General features: G+C 42.8%; 1 protein-coding gene across 12 annotated transcripts in view; it reads left to right on the top strand.

Moving 5' to 3' along the window:
- CUX1 (cut like homeobox 1) overlaps positions 1-13,768 on the top strand; it is a 307,940-nt gene that overhangs the window by 68,594 nt on the left and 225,578 nt on the right. The window lies entirely within an intron of this gene.

The raw sequence follows: 13,768 nt of genomic DNA, 5'->3' as shown, positions 1-13,768 counted from the left end.
TGAAAATAGCCGTGATCAAATCTGGTTTTAATTTTTCACAGTGGTTTAGATAGGATAATTCTGGCATGTATTTGAGTAAAATATATTTAAAATGATATTGCTCCTGCACCTTCTGCTGTACAGAACAGAGCAGTGTTGGGGTGTCAGTAATATTAGAGTTCTTATATTTCAGTGGAATATTTAAGAAATAATTTGGGAGTTTATTCATGGACTTTCCAGCAAGTCCATCCGCTTTGATATGTGTCCTAGAGGAAGGCATCAGGAGCAGATGTCCCCAGTGGGCTGAGCAGTGGCTGCCCCCAGTCACAGCCGTGCGGAGGTGCTGGCAGCTCTGGGCCGTGCCAGTGACACAGTGTCCCTCTGCCAGGACAGCTGCTCAGCAGCCCCGCAGGTGCTGAGGTGTCAGTGTGTACCTTTGGAGCATAATCTGGCTATGATGAGTGTGTTCCTTGGCAGGGCACGGGCAGCCAGGAGCGTGCCAAGCAGCGATAAGCAGTGCCATCTAGGGTTGAGCCTGGCCAGGAGCTCATCCTCAGAGCCCTGGCTGAGCACGCAGCCCCAGCCCAGAGCTGGAAGCTGTCCAAGGGCAGAGTGTGTCATTACTCACACAGAAATATGGTTTTCTTCAGATGATAATATGTATTTTAAAAGTACTGAACAGCACGCCCTGAATCTTAGCAAGAATTAATCCTCTTGTTGTATCCAAAATACTTACCTGTGCCAGGGAGACTTAAGGTTGTTTTTGCTGGGTCTGTGATGTTATGTGAAGTCTGGGGTGTTCCATGGTGTGTAGGGAGGGGATGAAGCATTTGGGTTGTTCTTCAGAACCAGAGGATGTTACCTTCAGGCTGCTCCATGTGGGAGAACTTCTGCTTGAAGAAAAGTTACTGCGTGGATTTGAAGAGCAATAACGCAGTTTGATACATGGTTGAGCAGACCTACCCACGCCAGATGAATTGCCCAGAAGTCACTGGGTATCCTGTCTGGGTCTTGATGGCACTGCAAATTTTATCTTTTCAGAGGTGGGATTGGAATTAAAAATTTCATCCTTTCCATGGGGCAACATGTTTGAAGTTCAGAGCAGCAGAGTGCTCTCACAGCACATTCATGTTTATGCCATGCATCCCCATTCCTCCTGCTTTGCAGCTGAGGCATTCCTTAGGGGCAAAGTCTGTGGAAAAGTCAGCTGCAGAACTGACCCAGAAGGGAAGAAAATTTGTTTTACAGATGAGGTTTGTGTGTAGCTTTGGGGGAACTCATTAAGCTTGCCAGCAGATGCTCTGGTCTCGTCAGCACCATCCAGAAAGGCCTTGTGGTTTAGGCTTTGGATTGCAGTTTTCCACAAACACCCACATTGTTTTAGGGTAAGGAACTGAGGAAGGTGCCAGTGTTGGCATTCTGTGCTGTCCTTTAGTGCCCAAAGTGCCAGTCTGGGCCCACACTGCAGTTGTGGTGCTTGCTGGGGACGCTTGGGCACAGCCTTTGCACGAAGCCATGGAGAGCAAAGCCTCCAGTCCCCATCCACACACCGAGTGCTGCCTTTCTTCAGCCACACTCACTTCCCATCTGCTGGGGGTGCCTGTGGGCAGGCTTGGGTTTGCATTAATTTTCAGCAATGTTTAAGTTCAAATGGCTCCAACTTACAGCACTAAAATCATACTTTAGTGGACAGAAACAACTTACTTCCCAAAATGCTGAGCAGTCTGTGCCACCTTCTGTTGCCACATTATAGCAGGATGTACAATAGGCTGTGGGGTTTATTTTTTTCTTCTCCTGGGAGGTTTTTCTGGGTGGAAAACCCTCACTATGGTGAAGGAGTGCAGTGAGTTTATGTGAGGAGAGGGGCTGGAGGAACAGAGTCACATCTGTCAAGTGCAGCTTGTGCTCTGCAATTCTTGTGAATTCTGTGGGCTTAAAGGGCCTCTTCTGACCCATGTACCCAACCTTTGTTCAACTTTCAGTTCATATTGAAAATCATTCATTTTCCAAGGAATTTACCTGCCTTTTGGTTGTGTGCTTTAGCCAGGGGTTTTGACAGTGAGCTCAACCTACTTAAAAGGTAATTATTTTAGAGATGCCCTCCACCCCACCCCAAAGCAGCGAGCGTGGTTTGCCTTGGCATTCCAGATCTGTGCTTCTTCCTGTTGGAATTTCTCTATTTGCTAGCTTCAGGCTTGCTGATTTCCTTATTTATTTAATTTTTTTAACCCTTTATTTTTTTTTCCCTCTAAAAAGAACTGGTGTAAACTTCTTCAGTGTTCTTTCTTGGCTCTCCTGATCAAATGACTAAAGGCTGGAGTGGGAAGAATGTCTGGCCTTTGAGTCTGTGATCTGCTGATTCATAGATAAATATCCTATAAAATACATAGTTGAGCTGCTCTAAGTTTAGGGCTGAATATTCTTTCATGATCTGTTTGGGAAAGAAGCCACAACTTGAGTCAGACTTTCCAGTTCAGTATGTCTTGGTTGCAGTATGATTAAGTTCATCAGCCTGACTGAGAGTGAAGTCCTGGTTCTTGCTCTGTGTGCTGAACTCACCCAAGTGCCCTTGCACTCTTTGGAGAGCCAGGTGAGCCAGCCTTGAGATCCCCCTGGCAAATCTGCATCACTGTGGGCCTCAAATACAAATATTTGTGATCCTGGAGCATTTGAAACTCATCCTTGCAATTAAATAAATTAGGCCTGGATTCAAAGTATTAAAAAGAAAAATCTGTCTATCAAACTGTTTAGGAGCATGGCAGAGAAAAGCCCAAAAGCTCTTTTCCCCCTCTTTTTTTTTTTCTTGCCCCCAAAAGGGAAGTTCAGAGAGGAACTGGTCTGTGTAAGTGTTTAGTTTTCTGTGGTGAAGAAAATAAATGTTTTTGTGAAATTCGCACTTGTGGGGAAAGAGAGAAAAGAAATGAGTGCTGAACACAGTGATACGTGGTCCCTGCTTCGTTTTTTGTGGAAAAAAAAAAATTATGTAGCAAAATAAATTATGTACAGTCTGAGAAGCACTTGTTTTCTTTCTTGATCTTGTTAAAGCATTTCTTAACACAATGGCTTTTTTTTCTCAAGTATTAGCATTAATTACTGAAAATGTTAATAGGTTTTGTGGATTGTACAAGTGGGAAGACTAGCAACAACCTGATATTTCAAAAGAAAATAATATTCCATCCTCTAGATTCAAAGATAATTCAGGAAAGTAATAAAAGCTTGTGAAATCATATGGAATAAAGCTTTATGTCACTTGACTCCTTCATCAGATAGAAAGCAAATACCTCATTTCATTGGCCAGAACTCTGTGTCTTGGAAATGACCCTGCAATTTTTTATTTTGCATTTTTATTTTGCAATCCCTGATTTTCATGGATTTCTGTGGTGCCTTCCCTCCCCTCCTGGAGCAGAAATCTCCCACCCTCTGAGTCCTGGGCGTTCTGGCTCTCGGGGCTGCTGCTTCCTGCAGTCAGCGTGCACCAACCATCACTCTGTAAATCACACACTGCAGGGCTTCATTAAAAATCTGGAGAACCATCTTATGACTGGGCTGATGATCTCATTTTATCCATACATGGTACTTATTAAATAAATACCTTTGAAGCATAGGAAACCGTCTGGGAACTGACTTGTGTTTCTTCCTCTGCTCTGTTATCTTCATTTGATTGGTAGGACAGAAGTCCTGAAAATATTTTCTAAGGGAAATATACATTGGAAATAAAGCAGTGCTATTCTTAGCTCTCTTTGCAAACTTCCTACTTTTTTTTTAACTTTTTTTTTTCCCCCTTGTGACTTTGCTGTTCTTCAGGTGCTTTAACTTTGTATGTACCCTGATTTCCCCCAGGGGAGGATTTGGTGAAGTCCTGAGCACTTTCAGACCTGACTCCAAGGCAACAGGAGGTTTTCCAAGAACTAATTCTGGCCGTTTCTGTGAGAATCCTTGTCAGCACATTTTTAACTGCAATGTAACAGTGAATAAACCTGAGTATTTTTGGTAACAGTGGCACACACCTCTAAGGAGCCCGTCCTTTGAGGATGGGTGCACTTGGAGACTCAGGAACTGCACATCTTGTGCATGTTTGTGCTTTAGTCATGAGGAGGTGTTTGTGCCAGGCCAGGACAGAAGCTCAGGGGAGTGAGCTCTTATTGTTTCACCAGGAAAAATACTCAGCCTCTCACCTTCTGTGGTTATTAACTGGTTAGCTGGAAGTCAGAACCATGAAACTGTGACTGAAGGTGTCATCTCCTTAGGTTTGGGCTCCTTTGGAGGCATCCAAAGGAGAGATCCTACCATTGTGGACACATGGGATGGGAGGAATCTCCAGCAGGATGCTGATGTCCTGCCTGAGAAGGGCCTGTCACCCACCTGTGTCTCTGTCCTAGCAGAAATTGGGGATCCCCACAGATGAAGTTCCCCCATCATCACCTTTCAGTTCTGTACCAACTTTGCAATGAAAATGCCCCTTCTGAGCATCCCAAGGAATGATTTTGGCTGTTCCTCCTTAATTCAGACCCTCCCAATTCAGACTGTGCCACTCTGATTTAGCAGAGTGTTGCTTGCAGTGTGACATGAGCTCTTAGTTCCCAGGCCTTATAGAAGGTCCCTGTGTTAGCAAAGTCAACAAATGTTTTGCACAAGGACGTAGCTACTCATCTAAGCCTTAATTTTTACCTCTTGGTGTTGTTACCTGTGCAAAATTTGACAAAGCAGCAGCTGGAAAACTCCCGATGAAGAGGAGGAGGAAGCAACCACCCAGCATTTAGCCCAGCATTGCTGCACATTGTGCTCTGGACTTCCCAAATTGGATTGAACATTTTGATTGAAAAGATTGTCAGCACTATGCAAATGAGAGGGAGAAGTGAAAGTGCATCTCGTGCAAGTAATTCCTATGTAGATAATTTGCCATAAAAATTTATATTGCAGTCCTTAAAACCTTCAGAGATTTATTCTGTCTAGGGAAAGGTGATTTATATGGTATTAAAACACTTTTTATGTTCCAGTCCTTTAGATTTAATGTTTATTGCCTATAAAAATGAAATCTTCCTGTGGATATTTAAAAGTTTTGGTACTGTGTGAAATATATATTCAGCTTAGAATCTGAAATGCTTTAGAGATGCAGTAAATAAGTGATGGAGTGTTACCCCAGGTTCACCAGCCTCGGCAGTCCAGCCTTACTCCAGGGCTGAATCCATTATGTAGGTGGCATTCTGCTTACCTTAGACATATGGTAAAGGAGAGCATGTAATGGCAGAAGTAATGTTTAATTTTGTCATTCTGTTTTGACTGACTATTTAGGGCACTTTGTATATTTGGGTTTTTTTGACTGATGTGAGTAGTCAGTATAAAAATGCAGCAGTGGCTTTATTCCTTACCCACAATGGGCTGGATTAAAGCACAAGATTAGGGCACACTGCAGGAGTGTCAAAAGAAGAAAAGGCATTTTGCATGATTTCTCTAAATATCCTCTACCCGTGGTAATGGGGGAGCAGGATCAGCAGTGCAGGGCTGCTGCAGTCCCTGTGGAGAGATGGGCAAGGAGGAGTCTATTTCTCATCTCCTTGTTGGTGATTTTTGCTATCTCTGTTCTTGTCTGGGCAGAGACACAGAAGGAACTGTACTGCTTTGAAAGCATAATTCCCAACCTCACCCTCTCCCCTTTTATCATGGACAGTTTTTTAAAGCATAATCTATCTGTCTAGAAATGTGTCAAATACAAAGCATGGAGGATAGAGCAGCAGATCAAGTGAGGCTTTACACAAAAATAGGAAAGTGTGTGTAGGTGTTTGTTTTGCCTTGTAGCTTCAGTAATGGTGGTGCCCTGGAGAAGTAACTGAGGTAACACGCTTTGCTCCTTCCCAAACATTTCCCAGCGTTTCAGGGTCCATCCCACAGCAAACCTGAGCCAGATCAACCCTAAACGGTGTCCTGCTGAGTGCTGAGGGAGGTTGAGGAAAGGCTGGCAAGTCCTTTGGGGATTTTTTGTCTGCAATTGCAGGTGGATGGCTGCACATGGAGCACAAAGATTAAAGATTGATTTACAGTCACGTAACTCGTACACCCAGAGATGATGCTGAGGAATCACCAGCAGTGCTGTGTTGACATCAAACAGCAGCCAGCTATCCCTTCCCAAATTGCTGTTTTCTAGCAGGAATCAAACATTCCTGTGGGTGCCTGGCTGGATTCCCCTGGAGCCCCAAGCCCTGGTGCCCAGTTCTCACACCTCTGCCTCCTCCCCCTGTGGGAAGGGCTGGGATGCAACTGGGATGTCGCAACGCCAGGCAGCCAAGGGGATGGCAGCAGTTCAAGAGGAACTCTGGTGAAACTTCCCAGGGCTGTAACTGTCTGTGCCCTGGCACGTGAAAGCCAAGGAAGCGTTGGAGTGGCAGTAGAAGTCGGGGATGTAAATGCAGCACTTGATGCTGCATGCTCAGCAAAGGTGTTTTGTTTGGTGTTCAGAGGCAAAGCCAAGCTGGTGTCCTCAAGTCTAAGGTAAGGCAGCTCTCAGAATGGGACACACAGCAAAACATGCCAAAGAAGTATCAGAATAAAACCTTTATTTAGAAAATACACAATCAACCAACCTCCCAACAAAACCAACACACCCCTCCCTTCCATTTTTATTCTGGTCTGCAGAAGAACTTTGAGAAGCCAGCATCATATTCTAAATGTCTTTTTCTAGGTGTTGTGAAAGAAGTGCTTATAGGGTTGAGAAATATGATTTAGCTAAACTTAAGTGGAAAACAGGAGCTGAAGAAATACTCAGGCATTAGCTGGTGGTTGTTGTTCTTGGTTCCCTCATTGTCCAGGCTTACAGCTCTAACCTGAGGTGACTGCTGCATTTCACACTTTCTCTTCCCCCAGCACTGGTTCTGTGGATCCAGAGAATTTTCTGCAAGGTGTTCTCAGTCATCTGCTTTGGATGTCTCTCCATAATGCAAAAATTAAATTCTCACTTTTTTGTTGTGTACCAAAATCTGAAAATCCTTAAGAGGTTTTAGGCTCTCTGGGATGCTGCTGTTAGAGCAGATGTCTACAGATGCCTTTGTGTAGAAAAAAATTACTCTTTAATTTAGATTATCCTTTGTACTTATCACCCAGATACACTGCCAAAACCCAGCTCTGGTGGTCTGATAATTCCATGGTTTTGTGGAGTTTCATATTTGTTCAGTTGCTGCTTTTGCATTAAGCTTAGTAGCTACATGTACACCCAGAAATGAGTTTTCTTTTAAATGCATAGATGTTCTTTAGCTACATCTTTTTTTTGTCTTTTCCTAATCATGAAGGATCTAAACTGAGCAAGAAAGAGAATCAGTTTCAAAGTGAAACCTCTGTTGTTTGATACAATGTGTAGCATGTTGTGTCATCTCAAAAAAGGCATTTTTGGATCGGTTTCATATTGTCAGGCCTGGGGCTTTATAGTGTTCCATCGGTTTTCTCAGCAGAAGTGTTTGCTGGCATTTGGATGAGGGTGTCCAACCTCTTGTTTGCATATTTGAAAGCTAAAATTTGGCTTCTCTTCAAGAGTGTCTAGATAAGTGATGGAGGTACTAGAGGCAGTGAATCTGAGAGAGCAGCTCAGAGGTAATCCAGCTATTTATTTGTGGTTTGCTGAAAAAGCACATGGGAAGGAGAATGGCAGCAGCAACTTCAGGCTCTTCACTAAAAACCTGCAGTTTGCTGCTCTAGGTCACAAAATTCAGAACTGGTTTGGGGTCAGAAATGTGTTTCTGATTAAATACATAATATAGATAGGAGGCTGTTCATGAGGATCTGACTTGTTCCTAAAGGACTCTGATAATCCTAGAATCATAAAACAGTTGGGCTGGAAGGCACCTTGAAGATCATCTCCTTGGTTTCAGCCACAGTAAAAGGGAGGGGAGGTATTTCCATTTTATCAGGAAGTGGTGCTCTTTATTTCAGTTTTCATACAGGATAGAGATGTGTGTGTATTTATATATGGACTGAAAATTGCTGTATGACAGAGTGCCTGGCAAAGACACAGACATAAATGATTTCTTGGTAACGAGATCACTTGTGTCCCTGGTACATCATCTGCCTCCCCAAACTGATGGGAAGCAAAAATTACTGTATTGGAGATAACTGTATTTGTAGTTTCTTTCTGAGCGTGGGGAGGGAATGAAGTAATCTGTTCCATCAGCTTGTAAAACTGAGCTAATTAACAGACAATCAGCACTGATTGAGACAGCTGCATTCTTTACTGCGGGATTGTAAACACAGAGTCTTCACAGAATTGTTTTTACTGCCCTAAAGTGCAAGAAATTGAAATTGTATTTGATAGCCAAAATTAAGGACTTTTTAGTGCCAGTGTATCATAGCGAGGTTGACAGTGCCACTGCAGCTAAATCTGTTGTTTTCATTCTAGGGTGATTTGTTACAGTGAATAGTGGAGGAATTCTGTAAATTATCACCAAACATTATTTTTTTTTGCCTGGTTAAAAAAGTGTTTTAGCTGTCCTGTCTACCTTAGTTGTGATCATGGAGCAAGTAGATATTGGCTGTCCATGGCTTGGTGCCTCCTTGGAGGCATCTCCTGATTGGAAATGCCAGATTTGCAGTGTTTAAAAACTATTTTATAAATGCCTTTCTTAATGCATCACTTCTGGAAGGTCTTTAAATATTTTCTGATGTACAGTTTAGGGTATGCTATTAGAAATATTGGTTTAAAAACAGTCCGTGTTAAAAATACAGATAATAGTCCTTGTGGCTCTGAACCAGCACCATTATTAGCATGAAGCATGTTAGTTTTTGTTAAATGCAGTTCTGGCTGCTGTCAGCTCCAATCCAGCCTCCTTGTGACTGTACACCAGCTAATTTTACTTCATGAGTCAATTCTGCTATTTTCCTTTTCATGTCACAGAAAATGAGCTTAACTAAGTACTGCAATATGTTGTTGGGAAACACCTAGAAAAGGCATTCTGCATTCCACCGCCTCTGCCTCTTGATTTCACTTCAGTGTGAAGTGGGGTTGGTATCTATTTATGCTGGACTGCAGTCATCCAGATTAAACATAAAAAGCTGTAAAAAATCTCTGAAAGGCTTCAAAATCTGGTCTTCTCTTTAATTGTCCAAAATATGTCACGTTTGCTATTGGCATTAATGCCAGATAGACGTTTCTCATGGTGTGTTGTCATGCCAAACTGAGTCAATGTTTGGGATTTAGATCAGAAAGGATACTAAGATGCCTAAATGGGACTTTTTAGTAATAGGAAAAGCCTAAATAAAGAAATTGTTGCTTTCTTGTTTCCTATTTATATCTATAATTTTTTAGAAAACATCCACCAATTGCATTCACAGACAACTTCTCAAAAAAAGCTGTATTTTTCCCATCATGGGAAACTGCCTAAACCTTACAGCAGTGCCCAGAAAGTCAACAAACTCAGACCAAGGGAGGAAGCATGTTAGTCAGGAGTCAAGGACCGTTCCCTGGAAACCCTCTGCCAAATACTCTTCCTGCTTAAATTGTTTATCAAACAGCAATTTCATTTGCCAGTAATTTTCTTCTGATCTTGTTTTTGTTACTACTGATTTCTTAACTCAAGTTCCCCATCCAGCTTCCTGTGTGTCCCTGTCCCGTGCCCACTGCTCCGTGGGGCTGCTGAGCAGAGACCTCCAGTGAAGGAAAAAATCAGAATTTCAATGTGGCCCTGGATCAGCAGTAAAAGGGGAGGTGAAATTGGGCCTGCTAGAAGGGAAGCATTTCCATTATATATATATTTTATAGGTTTTCCCTAGTGCACATGCCTGTGGTTTAGGATTTTATACTTATAACAACAAAAAATTCCAAGTTATGCCTAGCCCCATCTTTCCAAACCATATTTGTCATGGTAGGATAGTTTATTCATCCATTATCCCATTTCTGCAATGCCCAAAAACATGAAAAGGGAGCAAAACACGAGGTGATTAGTTCAAGTCCGTGGTAATTTTTTCCCATCCCTGAAGGAATTACTTTGTTGAAATGTGGTTTTAAAAGTATTTTTAGGTTGCTTTTTCAGTGTGTATTTATACTTTTGTTGGTAAATATTTTATATCCCAATGTTAAGAAACGGCTGAAGTAGCTTGGAGATTGGAAATTGCATTTGTAGACTGAAGGATTATTGAGTGGTGGCTGGGATGGACTCAGTCTGTAATAGTTAACCTTGTTAAAAAAATTAAAACTAATAACACATTTAATCAAATAAAAATTGTGAATTTTTGTTCTAGAAGACAGCATAGTTAGGAGTTGGGAGAAGCTGACTAAAAGCTGAGCAACAAGTTTGATTTCATTTAGATTAAAAATAAAAAATCTTGAGTTTGTTTATTTTTTCTTTTTCAAACAGCAAGTTCCCAGAACTCACACTGAAACACACCTGTGTGTGTATATATATTATTGATTTATTGGTGGCAACCTGTATAGCAAGTTATAAATCCTGGTCTGTGTTACAGGATGTGTCTTGCTTAAAGCCTGGTCATGCTTCATTTACCAGCACAGCTCAGGCTGGAAACGAGAGTAACTCAATCCTTTAAATGATGTAGCAGAGCTTAGTTACAGAGTTGAACTTTCTGATACTTAAACCACTCCTTTAAGACTAGGTTTTACTTTGATCTGTGGTCAAAAGAATTATTTAATGTAGCTCATGAATCTGATCTTTCTTGGAAGTAAGACATTTGCTGAAGGTGTGTTATTACAAAATGGCAGAATAATCCCCTTCCTCCTGAGCATGGGCTGCTGCATTTGGGCTTCAGACCAATGGCAGGAGTACTGCATTCAGTAGTTTGTACCTATTCATCAGTTGCCTTTTATTTATATGATTTTTTTCCAATTTAAGGGCCAAAACTTGTTTTAAAATCATCTACCAAAAATTTCATTTGTGGCTAATGGGTGCTGTGCACCTCCTGTCTGGTCTGCTGGGATCAGGAGCACAGTGAAGGTGTTTTATGGGTGCTGTGCATCTCCTGACTCCCAGTTTGCTGGGATCACAGACATGGTGGAGCTGTCAGTTCTCCCTCAGTGTCCTTCTCCATTCCCTGTGTGTGGAGGGCTGAGGAGGGGACAGGGGACATTCCTCCTGCCCCTGCTGCCTGTGAAGAAGTGGAGGGGATGGGAAGGGCAGCCTGGCCTGCTGGGACCCATCATCTCCAAGGCTGGTTTTTATGTTCTCTGTGCCACTTCAGCCACGGGGTAATTGCTGCTGTGGTGTGGTCAGAGCTCTGGTCAGCTCAGCCACTGGCTTTGTGCTTTGGTCAGCCTCTGATCACCCAGCGAGATCGGAGACCAAGCAGATGGACTTGGCACTGGGTCTTGCCCAGGCAAGGGCTGTGCAAGCAGCAGTGAGTTTTTCCTTTGGTTTCCCATAATTTATTTCATTTGGCAGAAGAAGATGCAGTTTGAATCCCCACCACCCCATAGCTGCCCTCAAAGTCACAAATATTAAGCTAAGGCTTTTTTTTTTTTGTTTCTTTCACAGTGATTAACCAGCATGTACATGACGAACTTAATTTTAGCTGTAGAAAGCCAGCACAGGGCAGTTGAGCAGGTGTTCACAGGGTTGTATTGTGATTTTACACCACAGCCAGTGCATGGTGGGTGAGCAGATTGCTCCAAGCTGGAGCAGCCCTCACCACTTCCCACTGTCCCCTTGCTATATCCATCTGAAATCCTCCCTTCTGGGAGGCCTCACTGCAGCAACACTTAAATTAACTCATTACTTTTTGGCTTTTTCTGTTGTGGGTATTGAAGCAACCACTCTGAACTTTTGTTTTTAAGTGGAAGAGTGTGAAATGGTGGTGTGGGAAGTGGGTGAAGCTGTAGGCAGCTCCCCAGCGGGACGGGAGCCGTGGCTGGCTGGGGATGTGCTGTGCTTGCAAAACCAAGGGAGCCCTCTCCCCAGCAAACACTCACTTTTTAGGAAATTTATGTCCTTCCAAAGTGTGATGAACTGCAATGCAAAATGGAGCAGAGTGTTAAGGAGCTGGTGGAGTGGCTTTGCTGACAGATTCTCTGCCGGGTGTCGAGCCCCAACTGCAGCTCTTTGGGTGAGGTGGTGGAAGCTGGTGGTTTCACACCGTGGAGTTTCTGGGGGAGAGCAGCTTGGGAGAAGGCTGGGAAAGGGGCAGGGAGTGCTGCTGCCTCTGGGAAAATCCACCCTGCAGGTGGGTTTTAGCTCAGCCAGTGCTCAAGGTGAATGGTGCTGCTGTAGGGCTGAGGTGAGAGTGACCTGGTGGGAACAAAGGGATTGGTGATGGTCTGGGGTAGAAACTGGGCAAAAAGAGGAGGAGTGAAGCTTTGGGGTGAAGGTTCAGGGTGCTGTGAATGAAGCCCAAGCTTTATTTCTGGAGAGAAGGCAGAGCACATCACCCATGTGGTGCCACTGGAGACCCTCGGGCCTGGGACTTGTGCAGTCATTCTGCACCTGGGTTTGAGGAGGATGGAAAGGGAGTAAATAATGCTGCAAGAAGAAAAACTACCTTTTGAAACAAATGGGCAACATTTCATTATTTTCTTGAGTGAGAAAAAAAGGTTTGTTCAGTACAGACCTTTGGCATTGGATAGTCTCCAGTTCTTTGCATTTTCTAAAAAGTTTTGAATTCAAGGTGCAGAAGAAAAGACAGGAATAATAATCTCGGCTCTGGCACTGCCAAGCTTTTCTCCTTGCAGTGCATTTGTTGCTGGCATCAATATCTGTGTGGCTTTTTTCTGCTGATTGCAGCTCCTTTTGAAAAGCCAGTGCTACCTTTCCCCTCTTGCAAGATAGTTTGATAGGCTCTGCCTACATTTGTGGCACTGGCTGTTCTTGTTGTGAGCAGACAAAGCCACAACACCCTTTCTTATTACTTTTTCCTTTTTTTTCCCTCTTTTTTTAGTAGCCTGCTAATTAAGATAATTTTATTGATGGCTCCATTGCCACCTCTGTTCTTGTTCTCTTTGTTCTGTGCAGTGGCCACCACACACGTAGACTCCCTGTCCCAAAAGCATTGCGTAGAGCCCTAAATTTGTTCCAGTTAAAGCTTGCTTAAAAACTTACTTGGAGTCAAATTACTTCAGTATGCGGAATAAAATGTGTTTATTGAAATTTTCTAACTAATTCTGTGTGTGAAACGTACTTGCATCAGTTTGCCAAGTGGCAAAATGCTTCCTAAGAAATGTGTTTTAATGCTTGTGGATTTTTACTTTTTTTTTCCCCTTCCTCTGGGAGTGTAAATTACAGGTATTCTGCTCATTTTATTTGTCCAGCAGTCACTGTTGAGTTGTAAGATGGGATCGTGGTTCCCGAGATGTTGTGCTCTTGTTGAACTGTTTGGTCTTTCCTTTTGCTTGTTTTAGAGGGGCTTCACAGCAAGGCTGACACAAGCTCTGCTCACAAAATCCTTACAATGTTTTACCTTTCTAAGCACTTTCAGCTTAGAACTGGGTCTGGCCTTTTACAGTCAAAACAGACATTAATAAAAATTCCCAGTGTCAGCTCTGTGGTTTCTCCCCCAGTCATAATCTAGAGCTTTATCAGGTGAACATGGCTTTGTTTTTCCAGAGTAACACATCAAGCTTGCAAAGCAGTTTATAATTTCTGAAATATTTTGAAATACTTATATAATTGGTATGTTGATTTCTGGATAGGTGCAAATGATGGGTTTTTGAGACTGAAGGGTGGATTGCCTCATGGAGCAGTCAGGGAAATGTAAAATTTCCCCAAGACAAGTAGGCTGTGAGCGTGCAGAGTTGTGCCAGATGCTTCTACATTGGTGTCATCCTGGCACCAGGAAATTTTCCTTTAATAGGAAATTAAAAATTGCAAAA

The sequence above is a fragment of the Passer domesticus genome, chromosome 19 (genome assembly GCF_036417665.1).
Source record: "Passer domesticus isolate bPasDom1 chromosome 19, bPasDom1.hap1, whole genome shotgun sequence".
In the NCBI taxonomy this organism is placed as follows: Eukaryota; Metazoa; Chordata; class Aves; order Passeriformes; family Passeridae; genus Passer; species Passer domesticus.
The sequence above is the reverse complement of the archived record's forward strand: the minus strand, read 5'-3'. Positions and strand labels throughout refer to the sequence as shown.